This window comes from Marmota marmota, unplaced genomic scaffold, assembly GCF_001458135.2.
Source record: "Marmota marmota marmota unplaced genomic scaffold, marMar, whole genome shotgun sequence".
Lineage (NCBI taxonomy): Eukaryota > Metazoa > Chordata > Mammalia > Rodentia > Sciuridae > Marmota > Marmota marmota.
This window is the reverse complement of record NW_026000101.1, coordinates 26,854,651-26,879,082: the sequence shown is the minus strand read 5'-3', so window position 1 is coordinate 26,879,082 and position 24,432 is coordinate 26,854,651. Positions and strand designations below refer to the sequence as shown.

Here is a 24,432-nt window from a genome sequence, read left to right as displayed (position 1 = left end):
ATTTTTCGGGCAGGGGTGTCAGAGCTAGAACTGTCCTTTATTTCTTACAAGGTTCTAACATGAATGTAAATCTTACAAGGTTATTTTTATCTGAGGTGATAGTTCAGAAAGTCAATGCTAAAAAGGCTGCAAAAGCAAAATTGTACTCAAATTGATCCACAATTTAAGTCTAATATGTAGGCACACAGAATTCTAGAATAGTCGTCAAGATCGTGCACTCTGGAGCCAGACTGGTGAGTTCTTATTCTAGCTGTCATTTACCATGCCTTTGAGGTAATAACTTGCTACAGTTGACTTACCTATAAATGGGAGAACTGTTTACCACCCATATCTCAGAGTTCTATGAGAACTCAGGTAAGCAAATGCATGCAGACTGTTTAGGACAGTGGCACAAAGAAAAAGCCTTCCAATGATGGTGACACAACCACTTCTATGTACCACATCCTTTGACATCTGAAAACTTATTGTGAAACTTCATATAAAATGAAGCAATGTTGACTCAGGATTCATATGCCCCTGTAGGGGCATATGAGTGGGAAGGGAGATAAGGGAGCAGTAAAATTTCTGTTCCTATCCTACCAAAAACATACTCTAAAAGCTAAATACCTAGATGAACACTTTCTTTCGATATACCTTGTCCACCTTCCCCCTCTTAGTGGTTTAAAATGGTTCCCAGACACACATGGAATTAAAATTCATTATCTTAAGACTGCTTTAGGAAAACCAGCCATCGAATCTGCTATCATCCATTTTTATAGATTAAATGATACCTATTAGGTTGTAATTATATCAAGGTTTCGCAATTCTTAAATCCCAAACTTGATCATCTTCCTCTTGATAGGTACACAAAATTTTCTCCCAGGTGGAGGTCATATAAAGAACGGAAGTACTATTAAATCCCTTATCATAATGGCATTCTTAAAGTGCTAATTATTACCCAAGTATGACAGATATAATCTTGAGAGTGTAGAGCCTAACAAAGCCTAATGTCAACTCACAGTGGCTTTTTTAAACCTTCCACCTTTAACTCCAACTACCCACCACAGTGACAGGAATCCTTCATGATTTATAAACAAGAAAATAAAGTAATGAGTAGCAGCACCAACTCTTGTCCTGGCTCTAACATAAGCAAGTCAAATCTTTAAAGGAGAAAAGCAACCCTGTGTTTTCTCCTTTCCCATCCCACATTTGAGAGAGAAGAGAGACCCTAAAAAGTGAAGTGCTCTCCTAAGACACTCAGGGTCAAACAGGAGTAGAATCCAAGTGTCCTCCTACACAAAACAAGAGTCTGCTGGCAAACTCCACCACACCACAAGGGTAAGAAAACCAGAATGACTTTGAAGGTCTACATTTTCAAGTCAGATCACTGTGTCTCTTACATCTAATTACAATATCTATCCCCATTTGCAGCTAAATAAGATTAATTCTTAGTCACTGATCCTTAATAGTAACTCCAGCTACTCCCAGAAGCCAACACCCTCCGTTTGAAAGAGATGCAGATCACTAATTAGTGTATCTTCTATTGAGAGCCTCTAATTGCCTTACCACACCCAAGTCCCTTCTGGCTAGACTAAGATTCTTTACAGACCTAATACACCAAAAGACAGACACAGTTAGGCAAAAAAACAAAAACTATTAAGTAGAAAATCCTGAAAGGACTCTACTTATCACTGAAGAGAGAAATCTAAGCCCTTTCGTTTCCCCATTCATTTTTTCCTCTCCCAAGAGTGAGAGGTTTTCCAGCAAACCTAAACCAAGTAAGTACTTTGAAAACTTAGTTGTCTAAGGACTCCATGGGTGCAGACAACAGACCTGCTCTTGAATTACGCAAGGTTTGAAGAATTCTAAATATTACAGAATCAAAGCCCTTAACATCAATAGTTTCTCCTATAATATTCTCATTTATGCAATTTATCTGTACTCTTTGAAGAATTCCAATTCAGGAATAAGGAAAAGTAGCTACTTCTTTGGAGAGCTCCCCTCTAAACTGTCACCATCAACTTTCATGGTAGCTAGCCTGATTCTCAGCTGGTAGGTCAGACCCTTGGGCTTGGAGAGGCTAAGCAACAGGAGTAAGGACAGAAGTCTTTAGTCCAGATGTCCAACCATCAAGAGTGTGCCTGTGGAGCTGGGGTTGTTGCTCAGTGGTAGAGCACTTGCCTTGCAAGTGTGAGGCACTGGGTTCGATCCTCAGCACCACATATAAATACATAAAGGTATGTGTCCATCTACAACTAAATAAAAAAAAAAAAACCTTCCTCCCAGCTTCTCTAACACTGGCAGGCACTGTAACCAGGCTGTAGGCACAGCAGGGCCTAAGCTTACCCCTTCACATCTCAGGGCAACTCAACTCTACTGGCATAAGCACATGCCTCCATGCTTCAATGCCAAGAGACTGAGACCTTTGGAACTTGTTCCCCCAGCCCCCTTCCCTCTCATTCAAAGATATCTTAAAAGTGGACTATAGCCCCATTCACTTTCTTAAAATAATAATAAATAAAGTGAAAGTTTAAAAAAAAACTTTCAAAGGACATGGGTCATATGACCACCTTTTACTAAAGCTAACTCATTTTGACTTAAGCAGCGTGAGAATGGAAAACTTTCAGATTAATAGGTTTCAGTGAACACAGAATATAGACTCCTCTTCTGCAAATATATTCTACAAAATGAAAAACTTGACTTATTGAAAATAAGTTACAGAAAAAGTTAAAAACTAAACTTTAAGTTTAGTTTAGGGAATTTTTTTTTTTCCTAAGACTAATTTAAATCTATCTTCATTCAACCTGGGTACCTTTAAGGAGCATGAATGTTGTTAAAATCTCCTCATAGGAATCCATTCTCATTTATTAGGCACCAGCCATGGGAAAACTGGTGGTAGCATCTTCTTCCTCTTATGAAGCAAGAGTACCTCACTTTGGGCTTTTCAGATGAAGAACACATCACAGTAACCCAACAGAGATGGACCCAACAGAGAATTCAAATACACCCCAAACATTGTGAAGTACATAGCACAACCCTCCCTCCCTTCCGTCTTTGCTGCTATCTCAGTTTGGAGCTATCCAGCAGATACAACAGCCTTCCAGACTTTATTTCTCAAAACAGCTCTTTGCTTTTGAACACCTGAAATATGAAATAAATACAAAAACCCAGAAGAAATACAAAAACAGCACTACAAATTTAGTATTTTAAAAAATTAAAAGCCCACTGCTGCCTTATTTCTTTAAACAAGGCAGAAATTTTATCAGGTTCAAGATTTCATTTTTACAGCTATAAGGGATTTCCAAAATAAAAGTAATTAAAGTTTCTTATCTTGAATTTTATATTTGAAAGGAAGAGTTTTACTGCCATTTGTTCAATAAATACTAAGCTCTATCTAAAAGGAACTACGAGAACATTAAGAATGTCTTTGCCTTCCAGGGCTACACAGTTCTCAGAGCATTTAAGTTCCTATAACCACATATTCCAGAACAACAACAATCCTTACCTCCACCAGCCAGGCTACCCTCTACAGGAGCCATACTTAAGACTTTAGTTTTAAATGGAAATAAATATTACTAGGAGTGCTAGATGCCACTGTTATGACATTTCTTGATCTAGTTTAGCAACAATGTTTGGGAGCTTCTTACATCAAACTGCTTAAAAAATGTCTAAATCAGCAAATTTGACTTTGGGAAAAAAAATAATTCTATCAGAATGTTTTTCTGTGTATGATTTCACATTTAACAATTAACAGGCACCCCTCACCACCACACTCCCATTCTGCACTTTTAAAGGGGAAAGTGACTACAGTGGCATTTTCTTCTCCCAACAACCAGGAGTGGAGAAGTGGAGCCCTGTCTGATAATCATGGTTTATCAGCTCCTTACCAACCTAATCTCTTGACTAATTAGGAGGGAAAATGAACGCAAAGGAAGGTTTAAAAAAAAGTGCAGGCACGTTCAACAACTGACAAAAGAGGTTAAGATTCCATATACACCCACAGTACCATTTAGTCAATTTCTATTTAAGAAACAAACTAGGACAATGAAACCAATATAGGATAAAGAAAATGCTTAGGTGAACTACTCCAAGGTGCATTTTTAGCACATGTAACCTTCCAAAGCACTCCAAGTATGTGTATGCAAATGTGTGGGCATGCACATATTTATAGAAAAGTGTTGAGAGCACTATTAAAAATATATATATACATGAATAAATCATAGAATATTAGTGGTACAAGACCTTCCAAAAGCTAGCCCACAGTATCAATTTTAGGTAAGGAAAGCAAGATCAAGACTTGGACCAAGGTGAAAGTTGCTCATGACAGAGCCCTTCATGGCATTTAGGTCCTCAAATCCAAGGACAAGCTCCCCGTCAATCATTCTGATTTCATGTATTCATTCTCAACTTTACGTTTCTCTGGTAAGCTGGCTGCTCCCTCTTCCCAACAATGCAGACTGTTTCAAGGCTCAGATGGGCCAAGCCTTCTTTCTTTCAAGAAGCCACTTTTCTCCAGTGGCTCTCAAAGTGTGGTCTAGAAGCCCAAGGACCCCAGAGACCTTCTTCACAGATCCCTGCAATCAAAACAGAGCTTCCTAAAAGGTCACTTGATCTCTGTTCCTTCATTCAGTCTGTTACAAGATGAGACTACAGTTGACTTGTAGTCACACATTACAGGGATGAACAATGAAAAAACTATGCCAATCACTTTTTTTTTAGAACAAAATATATTCCTCATTTTGAAAATAGTTTTATTAATATGTAGTGGGTTTATTATTTTTTAACTAAATGTTTGTAGACTTTGTTATCTTAATTTCTAACAAGGTAAGTATTAATAAGCATAACCTAAATTACTGAGGCCCCTAGAAACCCGTTAAGTGTGTAAAGGGATTCTAGGACCAAAAGGTTTGCAAATTGCTGGCTGAACTCATTGCTAAATGAGTTCTCTTTTGTGGTGAATTCCTTTAGCACATAGAGATAAACCTTAGAAGAGCTTCCTACTGCTCTCCTTACCTTCAAAGGGATGTTCCTCCAATCCTGGAACTATGTAAACTACTTCTTTGCCCAGTATTACCCTGATTTACAAGAAAAAAAATGTTAATGACTTCAACTTCCTTTGATCTAAAATTCATCTAAAACCATGGTAGATATAATTTTACATTCTGACTTTCAGAAAAGACACTTTATAAAGCATCACCACAAATTGTTTAATGTCATACATTTACTTTGGTTTACAAAATGCTTGGGTATCTTAAGGGTCTCTACTAAAGAACACAAAAGCTGCTGGGTGCAGTGGAGCATGCCTGTAATACCAGTGACTCAGGAGGCTGAGGAAGGAGGACTTCAAGTTCTAGGACAGCCTCAGCAACTTAGCAAGGCCCTAAACAACTTAGCAAGGCCCTAAACAACTTAGCAAGACCTGGTCTCCAAAAAAAAAAAAGGGCGGGGGGGGCTCGAGGTGTGGTTCAATCCCCAGTACAAAATAATACAAAGGATACCAAGTAGGTTTTCATTTTCATTTGGTGAACCCCAGTCAGGCACTAGAGCATCTTCCTTCTCCTCCCAGAAGCCCTGCTCCTCCTTCCCCAGGGATGCTCTTCATCACAGCAGCTCTTGTCCTTTACTTCAACTTTTCTCCACCTTTGCAAGTGCAGTTCTCTCAAACGTGAAACAGAAATGTTCCTGCTAGAGTTTCAAGGCCCTCTAGAAACCCATCTAATGCTCTAACAGTCAAAAGTAGGAATACATCCTGCTTAATCCCTTACCCTAGAAAAACATCTTCCCTCAACTTATATAAAACCTCCAGAAGTACTGCTCACATCCACCTGGCTTCATGAACTTTTTCCAACTGCTGAAGCAGCCCTCACCAAGGATGTACCCAACACCATCCTGAGTCCTGCCCACAGATGCCCAGTAGACTTAAACAATGGAAAAGCAGCACTCACATCTATTGCTTCCGAATTCCCTGGAACAATCTTGGCTTGATACAGGTGTGAAACACAAACAGTTCAGAGGTAGGAGAAAGCAAAAATCTACTAAAATGCTCTAAATATACAAGCAGGATTGTCTTTTGAAGTAATTAGTAATTCTGTTAATGGTATTTTTACAATCTAAAAATTATGTCTGATGCAAAAAGATCCTAGCTGCAGAACAGTATAAAAGTTAGAAGCCTATACTTGAGAGGTTAACACTTTAACTTTTTTTTTTTTTTTTTTTGTATTAGGGATTGATTAAACCTGGGGGCACTTAACTACTGAGCCACATCTTGAGCCCTTTTGATTTTGAGACAGAGCCTTGCTAAATTGCTTGAGCCTCCCTAAGTTGCTGGGGCTGCCTTGGAACTTTTGATCCTCCAGCCTCAACCTCCAGCGATTGCAGACGTGTGCCACCACACTCAACTTTCATAAACAATTTTAATAGGCCAATGAAAATACAAGCACAGGTGAGGAAAAGGAAACATTTCAACACAGAGATCTTTCTCAATGCTTTGTCTCTTGCTTTCTACATTTTGAACATAGAGTTCTTACTATATAGATGACTATATTACAATATAATATCAATTCAACCAATCCTATACCGATGAACATTCAGGGTTTGGCTATTTCAAACAATGCTTACAACGGATCTTACACAAGAAAGCAAAATTAAAATTTAAAGATAGAAATTGCCGTTTCAGGTGGGGAGGGCAGGGTTATGGCTCAGTGGTCGAGCACTTGCCTAGCATGTGTGAGGCACTGGATTTCATCCCTGGAACCACATTAAAAAAAATAAATAAATAAAGGTATTGTGTCTATCTACAACTAAAAAAAATTAATTTTTTTTAAAAGAAATTGCTGGTTCATAGTCAATTATGGTGTTCTTAATCATGCTAGTTGCTGAAAAAAAAAGACTTTTTAATTTATAAATTTACAATGCTACCAAAGCATCACCTGCATTTGGGGAAAAAAAAAAAAGAAAAAGAAACAAAGCAGTAGTATAAAGGAAAGACAGCAGGAAAAGGCATATCAGGAACCAGCCATAGGTCTAGAACGGCCAAATGCTGTCAACAAGTCCAAAAACATTAGGCAATAACAACACCTTTAGAATCAGTTCTGAATGTGTAAAATTAAAGTGTTTGGTCAACACTATGGGTAAGGGTTCTTTCAGTTCTAACATTCTCTAATGTCCTTGAATTTGCCACATAAAAAAATTCAGTCAGGCACAGTGGCACATGGCTGTAATCCCAGGTTGGGAGGCTAAGGCAGGAGGATCAAGTTAAAGGTCAGACTGGGCAACAATAATAAGAACCCATAACAAAAAAAAGAAAAGAAGAAAACAAAAGAAAGTACACTTTAAACTTGCATATGGAATGCTTATCCTCTTGGGCTACCCAGCCATAAAAAAAAAAAAAAAAAAAAAGTGCTATGAAAGTCAAATTGCTGCACTGGGAAAGTAAGTGCTCTGATAAAACTCCTGCTAGCAATTTGAAAATCAGACTGGAGGAAATGACCACCTAATAGGGAAGATAAAAAAAAAATTTCAAAAATGATAAACAAAAAAGGATTGTAGTGTCACTTGGGGATTTTCCTAGTTTAAGAGAAACCACATCTGGGTAGAAGAAATATAGCTAAATGGTTCTAAGAAGCAAGGGCCAAAGTGCCCTGATGGCTACTAATTAATAAAAAGTCACAAACATCCCTTTCAAGTTTACCATTTGAGAAGGTGGATGTTAACAGGAAATATGATTTGCTAAGCTAAATAAAAGCCTTCATTAACAAGAAGTGACAAGATCACAACCCTGTTGCTGATAAACTGCCAACATACCAGAGGCACTCAATAATGAGCTGCCCATTTAACATATTGCTGCTTTAAAATGAGTTGCTTCAGAACAAACAGTTCTGTGTCAAGGCAGGACTACAACATACCAGATGGAGATGCTGCTGCACCCTGGATTACGTATGTGTGCACACACACATGTGTGCCAAGGTATACACAAGAGCCTGGCCCAGTAACCCTTCTTAAGGTGAACCATTCTAAAGGATGACAGCATGTGCCCGAGACCCCGACTGCCCCATCTGCTTCCAGACAGACTCGGTGCTGAGCAGAAAGCAGCCATTCTTCTCACAGCCCAAGGAAATTTCACATGGCTATTAAGTGACTGGCCCAGCGGTCATCCCTGGAGCTTGCTGCATTATTCCTGGCAAACAGTCACTTCAGTCCAACCCTGAAGCAGTTGATTTTTTTAAAAAAAAATATAGCATGCTTTGAAACTGTATAAACAGGTCATAAATACATGTAAAAGGCATAGTTTCAGCCTAGTCAAACTGATCGCAAGCATCACACCAAATCTTTTCCTGTGCGGAACAAGTAAATTGCCAAAACTCACCAGCTAGAAGACCATAAATGGATAGAGTAAAGTCTTAATTATTCTGAGAGATGGATGAAGAGAAACAACAATGCTAAGATAAGTCATCTCAAAATATTAACTTATCTAGTATTCAGAACTTAATTACTATTACATGATGTCCATTAAAACATAAATGCTCATTATAGTTTAAATATTAAGAATTTTTATTAACTATAATTATTCAAATATGCTTTAATGCCTACTTCATCATGACCAGAATACCAAGGCTAAATGCCAGTTTAAAAGAAAAGTTACGAGCAATATTTACCCCCATGTACATAATTTTATAATTTTAATCTCTAAAGAAATAGAATGTCCTATATTCAAGAAAAGACCTACTGTGTTCGAGAAACAAGGGTATAAGACAGAAAACACTGACATCAAGGAATTTGCAGTGTAATTACAAACAACACATGAGAAGTGCCCTAAAAAGACAACCAATTTTAAAGTCATTAAGGAGAGTGCAGACAACCAAGGCAACTGGCAAGCTTGACCCCCAGCACTTTCTTCTCTCACCAGCTCCCTAACTTCATCTCTTCTATCCATGCCAGAAGTAACATTAGAATTCTCTGATCCTAGGGCTGGGGATATAGCTCAGTTGGTAAAGTGCTTGCCTCACATGCACAAGGCCATGGTTCAATGCCCAGCAACCCCCCTCCCACACACACACACACACAAAAAAAAATCTCTGATCCTGGAATAAGTCATATTTTAGTTTTCTCCCAAGCCCATCAAGAGAGGAGGTTACTATGTGTATTTTCAGTGCCTTCTCTCTACCTAAGAGAAAGGGCCTAGTATCTCAAAGTTATAAACTAGAAAAAAATGTTATACCCATGTTAAATAATTATAGACAACATAAACTCAAAGGGATTCGAACATTAGGTTACTTCCCAAAAGACCATGTAAAATTAAAAACAAAACTGTTTTAGCCACAGACTGCAATCACTCAAAGGGAACTATGATATATTCAAGTAAGCATAATGATCTAATTAGGTTAGAAAGATATCATTTTAAAATAGCATATCATACCTTCAATGTACGGTTTAGTTCTGATGATCTGTGTGGATGAAGAAACTAGCCAGATGAAGAATTTATTTCCTTCTCATTTCCTTAACCTTTTTTCTCCTTCCTCGTCATTCTGATTGCTTAAATTCCCAGACTCTACCAATCTCTTACAAACTTATGTAACCCTTAGGATTCAAGGAGTGTACAAAAGCCATTCAAGCCATTTTAAGAAAAAAAGTAGGGCTTGTGGTAGAGCATGTGCTTAGTGTGTGCTTAGCATGAGCGAGGCCCTGGGTTCAATCCTCAGCACTGAAAAAAAAGAAAAAGAGAACAAAGTATTTTTCAATGCTCTTAACGTCTTCCAAGGTTTCTACAAAGAAAACTGCCGAAGCCTCTTCTACACCAACAGATGTCTTTAAAAAATTCCTAATCAATATGGTATGCCCTTCTAGGTTTAAATTTAAATGAAAACTGGAAGGAACACTGTAAAGAAATGAGGTGGGTTGCCATGACCTAGCAAAAAGAGGGATTATATAAAACATTCATAAACTAACCCAATATTTCAACTAATGGTAAAATACAACTTTGGATGCATGGATGAAGTTCTTTAAACCAAGAAAAAAGCTCTTACTATCTCAATCAAGACACTGGAAAAATATAATACTGAAAATCCTTAATTTTAAAATTAAAAACCCATTTTCAAAGCCCCGAATGAAGAGAATATAGAATGGAGGCAATACAGATCACTTTGGTGGAACTTGGCTTTCTCTGTACAGCTTTTAGAATAAAACTACCTAAGTGTTTTGTCCTTAAAAGAACATTAAAATCTCTTTAAATGCTTAAAAAAAAAAAACTCCACTTCTACAGTAGACACAAACTAGATAGGAAGAATCAGCTCCAGGACTCAGACTTCACAAATTTATCAAGGAGAATTTAATTTTAAGGATTCCTATCTATGCTAATATTCTAATACCTATACAATTAAAAACTAAATGTCTATCTTTGGATATGATAGCTGGAAGATATATAACAACGTCAACAAATGACCTTAATTAACCACCTCCCACACTGGGTTAGAACCCCACAGAATCCTCCTTCATAGCATAAATCCCAGTTGTAAATAATAACCTGCAGAACTTAACATGTATGTCTTCCAGTGAATTCTAACATCCATGTCAGCAGGGACTAACTATATTATGTTCACTACTATACCCCTCAAGATGACCGCCTGTGGCATGTAGTGTGAACACATATTTACTGATCAAAGTAAATTTTACACAAGGAAACAAAGAATTTTCACATATAAGCTGGCAAAATAATTGTTTCAAACTACTACAGGGCAAAAACAGTTAGATCAATAAGCAAAACGGTGAGTGGATGACAAAAAGAACCCAAAATATCATTAAGGTTAAAATCATAAAATTTTAACCCCTCCAGAAGATAGACATCTCAAGATTAAAGTTTAAAGAGGCTACCAATAAATATACTAGATTTTGCCAAAAATAATTTGAATATTTTCAAATATTCACCAAATTTGCGTCATTTTTTTTGAAACAATAACATTCAGGAAATAAGCATGAAGAATGGGGAACAGAAAGAATTGCTAACTGCTATGATTTTGATGAGTGTCCCCTCCAAAGGTCCATGTGTTAAAGGCTTATTTCCAGAGTGACACTATTGGGAGGTGTTGGAACCTATAGGAACTGGGGCCCATTAGGAGGACCTTAGTCACAAGGGTACGACCTTGAAGGGGAATTATGGGTCCCTGGTCTCTTCCTCTGTTTTTTGGTCATTGTGGTGAGTACTTTGCTCTACCAAGCACTTTCACCATAATGTACTACCTTACATGGGGCTACTGGATCATGGACTAGAACTTCCAAATCCTCCAAAATAAACTTTTTTCTCTTTATATATAATTGTTTCTGGTATTTTGTTATAGTGACAGAGAACTGACCAATAAACCAGCCATAATGAAAACTTCCTTATGGTAAACTCCATAAGGAAAATGTCAAGTAAAACAGGACACTCAAGTCTTAAGAAGTCCTTGGATTTCTTCATGTTTCTGAATTTCAATTCTAGTTTTTTTTTAGTTGTAGTTGGACACAATATCTTTAATTATTTATTTTTATGTGGTGCTAAGGATCAAACCCAGCACCTCACATGTGCCATGCAAGCATTCTACCACTAAGCTACAACCCTAGCCCCCATGTTTCTGAATCTGTTAGGGAACTGGAAAACTTCTATACAGAACTTTTTGTTCAATAAAATCATTGACTAGGATAGGGTAAATGTTTTTAAAACACTGAAAAATTAAAGGAAAGTGGTACATAATCATTAGATCAAAGGTTAAGAGAAAGTTTTGTTCTACAAAATGGAATGATGTAAAACACTACTTACCTTTAAATTAACAACAATCTTTACTCCTGCTTCATCTAGTAATGTCCTAAATTACAGCTAAACAGTGTGGAGCATCCCTGGCAGGCTCCCTCTTGATTGTAATGCTCCATTATGCCTCTGTGCATAGCCCTTGGGTCAATTGTATAGCAGAGGCACCTACTTGAAATATGTAAGAACAAATTAAATAGCCTTATTTTCTTCTATTTACACGAGATTTGTATAACAAAAGAATAATATTTAGATTCTAGAAGGAGTAAAATATACATAGAAAAAAATAAGTCAAAGAATATGACAATATTCAGCTAAGACATCACGAATTGAAAGGTGTGCTACCAGCCTCACAGATTTGGGGGACAATAAATCACCGTGGACATTTAGGAGATGAAAAAATAATATAACAATTATACATCGAAGGCACGAAGAAATAAAGTATTAGTTAAAGCAGTTTTTTTTTTTTACTTTTGCTAAAAACTTCCTTGTAATGATTAAAATTCTAATAAGATCACCTATCACTCATGGTTTACCTAGAGGCAAATAACTCAAGTACAGTATTTTTTTTTTCTATATCTGTTTTCCAAACTTGAATAAGTTCATATGAATTAAATATTGGCTGAATTTGTACTACGTAGTAGGTTTGTAAGAAGTAATGAACAAGGCAGATGTGTCTTTCTAGGTTAGAAGAAAGAGATTATCTTCACTCTGTATTCTTTCCCATTTACCACCAACCAATTCACACACCTCACACGCACGCATGCACCCTGATAGTGGGATTTAACCCTGGGAGGGCTCTTTACCACTGAGCAACATGCCCCAACCCCTTTTATTTTTTGAGACAGGGTCTGAGGTTTTTTTTTTTTTTTTTTATATAGGGGTCACTAAGTTACTGAGACTGGCCTCAAACCTGCAATCCTCCTGTCTCAGCTTCCCAAATTGCTGGGATTACAAGGGTACGCCACTGTTCCTGGCACCAACCAATTTTTCTGACAGTAAAGTTGCAAAAACTTTGCTGTCAGAAAGTTGAATCTAGAAATTTATGGGAGAAAAGATGATTCAAAATCAGTTTCTACTTGGCAGATAGTTTATTGATTCAAGTTTGGACATGATATATCCTATTGAATACCAACCTGAGATTTTTTTTTTTTTGGTCCCTTCAGAACAACAAAAAAAGTAGTATTTCTAAAAGCCCACCAGACTTGGAACACATCCCAAAACAATTTAAAAAGAATACCCTTACATATTATCTACTACATCGAGCCAGGGTTAGCTGAATGTCACTTTCACCAGGAATAGAATAAACAGTATTTCAATCTTTTTTTCTTGATTTTTAACAGCATCTTAAAATAAGTCTGTAGACAGTGTCTTCACTCCCTCACTTACAGAAAATAACCAATCCGTACTTCATATGGTTCCAAAAAGTATTCCTGCCAGCTGGCATCAGGAAGACACAAGCCTGTGATGGAATCACTTCCAGAAGTCACCTAGTCACAGACCTAAAATAATCCCAGGGTAGGAATCTGGCCTTGAGGAAACAAGTCGTGGGCAATTCTCCTGAACTGCTACTGGGACCAGAGTGAAGCTTTAATAAATAACAATAAAATGAAAAGCTGATACAACAACCCCATCTTGAAGGAACCAGACAATTAAGCTTAAAGACAAGATACAGGTGCTTCTTGCTTCACCCATTTTATTTATCACAAAGCATCCACAACAGAAGCAAGATATTCTCTAAACATTAACGCTGAGCTGCCTCCTGCACTTGCATCTCTGGTCTCAGCCATCTTAAAATCACAGCCAGCAGAACTGCCAGAAAGAGAACATCCCCCCCAATAAAAGGGGGGGGGGTACAGAACTGTGTTATACTTCCCTACTTAAACCACCTGACCTCTGAGCCTCATTCTTACCTCTAAAACTGCTTATCCCAGGAGCTATAGTAAGGCTCATGTCACCGTGTTGTCACTGAACTAGAGGAAAGGCTCCATCTTTTGGTTCCATCATTCTGGGAAGTAGCTCATCACCCCAATTTGCTGATTCCGTGCATTCTTCTCTTTTCCTAACAGTCAAATGTTTGGCAACTAAAAACGGGAAGCTGCCACCCCATCCCAACAATGCCAACTTGACTGACCAATATAATACTACTTCTTACTCTGAATTCTTAAAAGGCAGTAATTTGTAAGTTACTATAGAAGTTGTATAAAAGGAAAATTAAAACTGATCTTTTCCCTCTTCCCATCTAGACTAAACTGTTATTCATTACAAAAATCAAACACCCCCCTTACTGTCCACAAGACAATGTTTAAAGATCAACCAAACTTAGGGGAATGTACATGAGGACGGACCAAGAAACAAGAATACCTGTTATTCCCCAACAAGCCAGGCGCAATGGAAGGAAGGAACCACTCCAGCAAGTAAAACTGTTCAATCACCTTCAGAAGTAAATATACCCCTGTAAATGCTACTAATGCAAAAAAGGCAACAAGAAGATCAGAGGACACTGAGAACTGAAGTAAAAAAGCTAAAGTCTGACACCCTTGAAAATACTTGCTCCTGGAGGACACGGCTCAATGCTTGAAGAAAACTCAAGGAGAAGGTACAGATCTATCTTCTGAACACATTCCAGCTTCTGACCTGTAACTTGCCTCTCACTCCTGGAACTGCACTCCTAAGAGCAAAGGAGCCAAAGAAACATAATTATTGTCTGTTTCCTAGGTGTTTTACAAAATAAATATTATACTCAGAGAAGGCTGCTGGCACATAATGTTGCTGAGACACAAACCAAGGGTAAGGCTGAGTTTCACATATATGCCATGGATCACTTCTTCTAGGACAATAGCAGAATGAAGACAGTCAAAGCAGCGTCTCTCTTGAGCTACAACTTAAAACTTGGCAGGTTTTGCATAAATATTTCCACCTATGACTGGGCTCCTGGCAAACTAGGAAATAGTTATTCATACCACAAGAGAATCAAAAGCACAAAAATGCCATGGAAGAAGGGGAGGAAAAGGGACATAAAAGCAAAAGAACTCCCCAAAGCAGTATGTTAACAACCTGACCTGTTTCCTGATGTCCAGAATACAAAGACATGGCCCTTCCCTCAAGTTTTCAAGCACTCACTTTCTACTTTAAAACTCCTAGGTGTGCGGGAGGAGTTTTTTTTAAGACTAGTATTTTCTGCCTCCTATCCTTAAGCAGACAGACCAAGGAATACTGTATGAAGACAAGAATGCCCTATAAACTTCTCTAAAGCTCCCTCTCTATCTTGTACTAGTCACATGTGAAGAAACAGTAAGTACAACACAAACTTCCTGGCTTCTAAACATAATGCCAATACAAAACATGAAGCTTTTTTTTTTTTTTTTAATTCTTTAACAAAATTAAAACACACACACACATGAATTTAGAAAAGGTCTAGACTCCAGGTTAACGACCAACCTACCCCTATCAGTCATTCTGATTGAATGTGCAATAAAAGCTCCATTAGATTGATTCCCAGTCTTCAGGGACATAAAACATGCCGGATAGTTTTTGTTTCACTAATTTTCAATTCACATCCAATAACTAAGAAACCTTGGTGACCCCCTAAACAAAATGCTATAAGAGAGCATTAAAAATAAGAACGTATTGCTCTAAAAGAATCATGTAATCATGGAATGTATTTAGTATCAAGAATTTTCAAGTGCCTTCAAAAAAAAAGTACCTTTTTAAAAAAAAATAGTTAAAATTCAAAATTAGTTTTTTAAAGTAAGAATATACTTTTACTCACACTCTGTATTTTTTTTTTTTTAATCAGCTGGGCTGTAGACAGCATCAATTTTTAAAACTGTCAGCATTTAGCGCTTATTATTCTGAAGAGTTTTGCTAAGATGTTCAATACAGGCACACATTCTAATTTATCGTTATAGCTGGCCTAGCTCAAGTGGCTGCCAGGAGAGCAGAGCTTTATGGGCATTGTTCATCCTGAGAAGCCACATTAATACCGGGTTGATAAAACAGATCTTTGTATCTGTTTGCCAGGCTGAACAAAAAGTTAACTAGAAATATAAGTGCTTAAAGTCACCAAAAGGAAGGCTCTACACTGACATTTTCCATCTACTTAGCATTCATATGTATTCATCTCACCAGACATTAACACACACCAAAGTTGCTCTCTACTATTCAAATCATGCTATTACACTGAGGAGCAGATTAATAATATCCACCTTCCTTATTGTAAAATAAAATTACAGCATTGGTCCAAACATGACATGTGGAGCCTCCTTCTACTTCTGCTGGCGCATCAGCCTGCTCAACTGCACGCATGGGAGAAGACTTTGCTAAAGCTGCCCAGCTGTTTCTATAGACAGGAGAAAAGGCTCAAGAGGAAAAGAATGAGGGGCAAAGAGAAACAACACACATAAGCCTCACACCTAGCAGCCTGTCCTATCATTTTTTTTTTTTTAAGATATCTGAAGAGAGAATTTCCTTTCTAAGCTGACACCATCAAGGAGCAGTTGGCAGGTGGACCACAAGCCTCTTATAAACAGCTCATAACATCCTATTGGCTTTCACAACAAGAATCTGCTGCTGACCCAAAGCATTTGAACAAACAGAAGCCAGGAACTGGCAAGGAAAAATCCCCACTCCCAATAGGGACAGATCTAGAATCCCAGGAGAAAGGAGAAAAAAGGTAAGATAAGCAGATGGAAATGCATCTTGTACTAGGAGGAGAAAATGACTTACAATCAGAAGTTAAGAGAGAAGTGGCGCAAGACAAGATTTCCCTAATTGAAGTAAAGGAGACTACAAAAATCTAAAATTATAATGATCAATCTAACATAACTCAAACATTATCTGCAAACCCAAAGAAATCAAAAGACATAAAATCTTCAGAACTATCTGCTTTTTCTTGGTATGCGAGTATAGTATTAATTCCCATGGCTTCAGGAACTGTAGCAACAAACAAACATCTAGTGACTTATTTTGAAATGAAACAAATCATGCTTCATCTTAAGGGGGCACTTGATGAATGTGGATTCAGTATTGCTTGGTCCCTACAACTTTTACAGAGGCAAGATATGTGCCTCTGGATCTTTATATTTCACAACGCTTAAAAAAAAAAAAATCACTATTTCTGAAAACACAGCTCAACCCAAATTTTAAATAGCAATAGTCCATATGCTGCCCATGGATCACCATTTGGGACTTGCAGCACAATTTGTCCATTGATACCCACTTGTCTAACAGCAGAGATTCACTTGGACCCAGAAGATATTTCCAGTGAGTACAATGTAAAATGCAAATCAGAGACCATGTAAAAGTGCAAGCAGAAGAAATTAAAGGGACAAATGTGTAGGCATGCACCTGACCCAAAATTACCAAGACTAGAACTAGGACAAGACCCAGAAGCATAAACGAGGGACAGAGGCTAGTACAGAGGGCTCATACAGCAGAGAGGAAAGCTCTGGGTAGTTCAACTTTCTTGCACAGACAATGGTAGGGAAGGATGAAAGTCAAAAACACTGCTGACCTGGTATTTGGGAAAAGTCCATGAGTCATTCATAGCCAAAGGCCAGAAAGGACCCCAAGGGTTTAAACAAAATAAGCCAGCAATCAGTAAGGAGCACTTAGGAAGTAGAGAAATGGTTGAAAACTCAAAAATAGACCTTACCTGAGAATAGGTTATTAAAAACGTATATAACATTGTATACTTTGCCTGTTCTGGACAATTTGCAATAAAGATGGGGACCCCCACCCATGTCAGCAGAGATACCTTCAGTAAAGATAAATCACTAAAACAGAAAAACATCACCTTTTTCTATTTTGAAAAGCAGCTCACAGGGAAAAAAAAAAAAAAGTATGATCAGTTCCAGGAATACTTCCCCCACTAAACTCAATTCACTGCATTTATTTTCAAATATGCTGTGATTTATTTGCTTTGAGAAATATCTCTTGTACTTCTGATATACACAAATGATGCATAAAGAATAAAAAAGTGTTAAACATCCTTTAAGAACTGAACAAGTGAACAATTTCCAATAACTTACTTGGCAAGACATCCATCAATGACTTTTCACTTGGGGTGGTGAAAAGGAATTGAAACAAGCAGAGGAAAATATGTATTTGTGTAAACTCCATTTTGTGATATATAGGAATAGATCCTTGGAAAGGGATTAAATAAAATTCAAACAATTGAAATCAAGAAAATATAGACTGATAATTTTACTAAATGCTTAAGTTTAAAATTTTAATTACTGAAAAATATGCAAAACATTAATAAATTTATATTCCTGGAATGTTAGCCGATTGTGTTCTTATAATCACACATCATCTTTCAGCATTATTTATATTTTCAAGGAAAATGCATTTTAAACTCTCCAAGTTCCATCCAAAATATATCCATTTCCAAACTGAAATCTCAAAGTCATAACTCTCAAAACCTCCTGCACTTTGGCATTTTTCTTTTCCTCCATGGCAGAAATAAACACATGATGGTTTATTATTGAGCTGGGGGTTTAGCTCCATGGTATAGATAAGCTTCATAGATGAGCAAGAGGCTGGCTCTAGGTTCCATCCAGAACACAAAGAATCACTAAAAGTAGTTCCTTATAATCACAGTATACTGAAAGCCAGAAACTAATTTATAGGGACCACCTATTACCACCATTTCAGACAGTAAACATTGCCCAAAAATGCTGTGCTTCAATATACTATTTACCCAATTCTTGAGATGGGGGGAGGGTTTACTTACATACACACACTGGGTAAGAAACCAAGGGCATAGGTAATTCAGTCAAAACCAGATGCAGGTTATTTCAGACTTCCAATCTAGTATTTCCTACCTGGTGCTGCTAAATTAAGAATTTCAACCTATGTGACAAAACCTACTGAGGCAAGACAACTCAGCAGATAAACTGGCAGCGCTATGCTCACAAGAAGACCTTACACATGTAATATTTGTTTACAAAAATAGGATAGATTCTAAAACAAACTACGAGAAGCCAGGCAAACTTGGAATCATCCCTACGAGAAAGCTTAAAGACCCCATCACTAACTCAAGGGCAAACAAGAACCTAATGGCTTCATCCTACTCATTAGTGAAAGACAACTCCTATTTCTAAAGCCTTCTTTTCCAAACAGAACCCCATTTTAACAAATCTTCAGAGGACAAAACTGTAAACTGTATAAAAATTTCTGTGCATGTGCATCTCTCTAGGGAGAGAAGAGCTACACTTAGATCCCTCAATATTAACAAGTTTCAATTTTAGGATGACTCTACAATAAGGGGATTCAGGAAAACTAAAAATTCCAAACACTCCCCACCCCATTGTCCTTAGGAGGTAAAAATCGGTCAAACTGTCTACCCAAGCTTTAAGTGAATTTGATACTACTAACAATAAGTGAATGAAATAGAATCCCACCCTGCGTGAACAGTTTACCTGTTTGATGTTTGTGAAAATACAGACTTCTGTGATATTTCACTAATGTCCTCCTTAAAGTTGCTGAAATAATGAACAGCCCACACACAAAAAAACCCCAAAAACCTGGAGAAAAAGAAAACTAGTCATTTAGAATTCAAATTTCCTTTTTCTGATACAAACTCTTAAGTCAAAGAAAAAAAGCCTTAAAGTATTAATCTAGCAGTATTAAGTTCAATGAAAGAAAAATACATATGTACTTCAACCTAGAAATCTAAAATGTACCTGGTGATAAAGCAAAACCGTCAATGTTTTTTAAAAGTTTTTATTGTTTTTTCATAAACAAGTCTATTGAGTCTTTTTGTGAAATAAAGACTCTTTAAAAGTGCGAAAGAGGGTTTTACCCGCAAATCTTGTCTGTTATTTTCAGTCAGAAATTGATGATAGAAATCAGTAGTATAATTGGATAATAGGAAAGACTAAAAAACAAAAGAAGACAACACCATGGTTGACTTGCTGTTAATAAAGCAATCTGCAAACTGGTTTGGTTTTAATCCCATGCCACTTTCTTGGTTGTTTTACCTATTCTTCTCCTTCCCAAAGCCCCTATTCTTCTCTGCATGAGGATATTTTACAATGAAAACCTATGCATGTCATAGAACTTTATTCAGCAACATTCAAAAGAGAAACATGCAGTTTAGAGGACCAGTGAAAGTGATGCAGTCTAACCCAGAGCTCTGAGAAAATAACACCCTTTCCAAAAACAGATATATTTATAACAACCTATCTCCAGAAGTTTAGCCCTGGTATTGAGGGGAAGACATATAAGAAAGCAACTAGCACAGTGTTACTCATGCAAGAGCCACCTTTTGTTTTGCATGACACAAGATTTGAGATAATTTCTTATTTCCCATGAAATAAGATTCACCTAGCGACCTTACTAAAATGAAAGTTATGTTGCCAATCAGCCAAATCTGTTAATTTTTTTGTGAAATTTTTCCTCAATATTTCATAAAACCTAAGATTTTACTATATCAGTTTCTACTTTTAGTTCAGAGTCCAAAAGTTACCATTTAAACCATAATAAAACACGCACTTTAATTTGAAAAAAACTTAGAGCAAATATTGTCTTTCAATTTCGTGCCCTCTGCTTCTACTTAGAAAATTTATATTACCTGAAATCCAAAAAGAATAAGCAACTAGTGCTGTAAACCAGCTAGGGTCTCGAAACAAATCCACAATAAATGCTCTTCCCAAATTAGAAACACATGAAATGGCAGATTTGGCAATAAATTACAAAATGTGGATTCTGGGAGTAACCAGAACCAGTGAAGACTTACACATGAGTAAAATGAAACCCACCAAAACATTCCATGCATTTTATGTCCTCCATACAGCTGGGTGTGGCATCTCCACTGCACAAAGCCTGCTAACAGTTCTACAACATATCACCAAAACAAAATACAACCGGAAAAGCATCAAACCAGGATAAACTACATAATCTGAGGATCCCAATGCAAAAAAAAAAAAAAAAATGCAGGGTCCCAGGCCAGGTGCAATAGTATGTGTCTGTAATGCCAGCTACTTGAGAAGTTGAAAAAAAAAAAAAGAGAGAAGTTGAGGAATGAGGATATGTGAATTGAAAACACAAGGCCAGCCAGGACAAAGAAGAGAGAAACCCTGTCTCAAAATTAATAAGGGCTGGAGATGTTGCTCACTGGTAAAGTGCTCCTGAGTACAATCTCCATCACTGAAGAAAAGAAAAAAAGAAAGGGTCTCTTATTCAAAAATTCTAAAGTATTGCAAGATGGGGGAATGTACAACTACATAGGTCACAAGCCCATAAAGAAGCCCCATCTCTAACCCAATACCCATGCTAACTAAAATTTTTTAAAAGACGAAATGTGGTCGCTTACCATGGTATCTAGCCTTTCCAGCAGAGTATCTGAAACAAAAAGAGCTGGGATGGACTGCTATGGGCAGGTTTTCCACAGGGTGGCACACCACCCAGGCCCAGTATCATCCCACCTACACAATCCCTACAATGCTGTGAAAAAAATAACCTGACCAGGCTAACTAGGCTACATCACTTCCCTCTCTCACTTCCATGCAAATATTATAAGTGAAAAAGGTGGTAGAAAGAATGTGATGATGTGGTAGATTTAATAGTACTTAAAATGAGAACAAAAGCAATGACCTATCATGCAGACAAGAGATCAAAGAGGTGAATGGTACCTTTCAGAGTATCCAGTTCTTTGGGGGAAAAGAGCATTAAGAATAATTTGCCATGCTTTTGTGCCATGCTAATGCCTGAAAAGCATCACAGGTTTAAAAAAAATTTTTTTTTCAGATAAGAAAAAAACTGATCCTAGCTTATTAGTCTGGGTTTTCTGGATGGTTCTGTCATGTCGCTAAAGAGAACTTGAGACTTGCATCTGAGAAAGCATTGTTTACAAATCATATTCATGTTAACAAGTAAAATTCCAAAGGCTAGAATTGCTGAAGGTGATTACAAGGATTCAGCCAGAAACATCTGTTTTTCTGGCTGGGGTAGTATTATTCAAGAAATGGGGTAGTATTATTCTTCCTAAAATTACTAGGAGCTGGGTCTTAACTAAAAATACAGAAAAAGAGACAGGATCTTCTTTCTCTATGAAAGCAGCAGTGTTAAACATGACCAACCAATATACCAAAACCAAAAGGAAACTACAAGATGTCTTGGGTCTTGAAAGGGAAACTATGGTTCCTTAGTGACTAACAGGTAGGCTGGCAGACAATAATGATCAGCACAGGGTTCTTGTTCCACAGAAGCAGCATATCCTCAAACTAAAATTCTCTGAATCTTAGAGCTGTGCATACTCTTGCCCCAACAGCTGACTTGAGGATTCCTGACAGCATACACCACACAGTGGAGGAAATACCTAGAGGTCAGAGAGGAAACAGGGTCTTAAATGCCTAAGGTTCTGTCTTTGAAGAGGAAAAAAATGTTTACTCCCCAAAAGGTGGCAGCACAAAGTTACCCAACTAGGTAACAAGAGGCCCTGTTTAATCACTAACAAGAAGGAAAAGAAGAGAGGAAACACAGAAAATTGGATATAATGGTTTCCTCATAACCTAATTTTTTTCTACCCATCACAGGCCTGTGTTTCCCAGATGTTTTCTTCTTCCTCCTTTTTCCTCCCTCCACCCCCATTTCCAAGAAAACTTCTCTAAGCATACCCCCCCAACCTGAGCAGTGTTAAATTAACATGCCTACAAACCTTCCTAATAAAGAACAGCCCAAATTAATGCAGTAACATTTAGGTCCATCCAGCAAGATAGTCACCATTTGTATACCCAGGGGGCCAGAAGAAAAAATAGATTCAGAAGAGTTTTTCCACCAGTTCACCAAAATGGAAACTCCAGGTCAGCTTCCACGTGAAGCACGACCTTGCATAAGAGCCAAACTCAAAGGACTCTGGAAAACAATTCTTGAGGAAAAGGTCTTCAAGGGCAACTAAACAGTATTTGAAACAAACAGCTTTTACTTAAGGGGATAGGAAAATTACTCCCAACTAGCATTCAAGTGATTTTAAATGGACTTTATTTACCCTAAGTTTTGAGGCTGAGCTACATTTTTATGAAGACAAAATGATTAAGGGTAGAATCGCAGAAAAAAATTAAGTGTTAAAAAGCTCTTTTGTCCTTGGCGTTACATCTTGGCATTGCTAAGCACCTTCTTTGGTGAGGTAAAAAGGAGGATAAGTAACTGGTAGCAATTCCTCCTTTTCCCACATTTTCAGAAAACATAGAGAGAAGACAGCAGCAGATGAAATATTTTACCATAAAGATGGTATTTAAATATGTACCCAATTTTAAATTACCATTTGGAAGGCTACACCTCCAGGTGGGGAGCTCTCACCTAGAGGCATGGTGTTGAGCTCTGGCCCTCAAGGATAACAAGTAGGCTTTTCCGTGGAAAGTGTTTGATGGTCATTGTCACGGCAGCTGGAGAAGCACCTGCGGGTAAACCGAGGTGTTTTTTTGTTTGGAGGAGGCAGGAAGACCAAAAACAATCTCACCATCACAGAAACACATGTAGTGCACTGGAGCCACAACTGGTGGAGTCCCCCTGGCTGAACTGGGAGAACTACTAACGCAACGACTTCTAATGAGCTGCATCCCTGAGCCTGCTGGCCGGGCACAGCGTCCGTGCTTCCCGCGCAGCGCACGGACCGCGCAGACCTGAGATGCGACCTCCGTGGCTGCGCCCGACCTCCTCCTAAGGAGCACTAGGGAAAAATCATGCTCCTGCCCCGAGCGCCCACGGCCTCACGCCACCTTCCGCACACCGCGTGGCCGCTGCAAGTCTCCAGATGTCTCCGGAGCTCCAAGGTCCGCGCGCGGAGGCGCCGTACTAAGTGGGCACACACCAGACGCTAAACACCTCGGTGTGTGCAGCAGAAGCACGCAGTGCCCACATCCTCCCACGAGGCGGGGTCGCCAGTCCTCTACAGGAATCCTGCCCTTTTTCTAGAAAACCCCCCCTCCCCCACTTTCCCTCCAATACACTCACCTGCGTCTCGGCGCAGTTTCCTTCTCGCACTACACGCGGCCGTACCCGGCACGTCCACGCCCTGCACGTTTTCTGGCGCCACTGGCCCTGCTTGGCTCCCGCCGCCCCCAACCAGTTGGTGCCCACTGTAGGGGCGGTGCCACCTCCCGAGGCGCTCTGTGCCCTCCACTCCCGCTGCAAGAGGCCGAGCTCTAGGAACTTCGCGGACACAACCTCCGCCGCACCCACCAGCGTTTACGAGCCGAGGCCGTACCCAGTAAGGCGCCGCGGTGGCGTGCACAGCCTTTAACCTCGGCATCCAAAAAGAACCTAGGGCAAAGCCCAGCCGCCGTCCCTGCCCCCACGCCCCCTGCACTTGCCTGCTACGACTCAGCGCTGCAGCTACTAGGGCTTGTGCAGCCAGGCGACAGCACAAGCCGCGGAGGAGTCGCTCCGGGCGGGTTCCGCGAAGAGGCAGCGGCAGCGGCGGGAAGGCGGACTGGAACCTGGCGGAACCCCGCCCCACCCGCGCGAGCCACCGACCACCCTCCTCACCCGGCTGGCTGCTGCCTCAGTGACGCCCCGGCGCCGCTGTCCCGCTGTTTGTAGCGGAGCGGGGAGGAGGGGCTTGCCTGGGAAGAGCGCCGAGGAGGCGGGGCCCGCGGCGAGGTTCGCCGCGCTGCGGCCGCTGCCGGCGCGGTGCCCTGCCGGGCCACCCCCACCGGGGTCGGTGCCTGCGG

General features: G+C 39.0%; 1 protein-coding gene across 22 annotated transcripts in view; it reads right to left on the bottom strand.

Annotated features, from left to right (window-relative positions):
* The window catches only part of Elavl2 (ELAV like RNA binding protein 2), a 152,212-nt gene that overhangs the window by 99,994 nt on the left and 27,786 nt on the right, over window positions 1–24,432 (bottom strand). For 3 of the 22 annotated variants that reach the window (XM_048783535.1, XM_048783543.1, XM_048783551.1), the window contains exon 1: window positions 23,060–23,157. The exons of 10 other annotated variants lie outside the window; for them this stretch is intronic. The gene's annotated coding sequence lies outside the window, so the exon portion shown is untranslated. Of the gene's footprint in view, window positions 1–19,179; window positions 19,205–23,059; window positions 23,158–23,713; window positions 24,042–24,072; window positions 24,278–24,432 lie in introns of those variants that run through there. 9 more of the 22 variants (XM_015492519.2, XM_048783549.1, XM_048783541.1 and 6 more) reach the window with 8 other exon arrangements.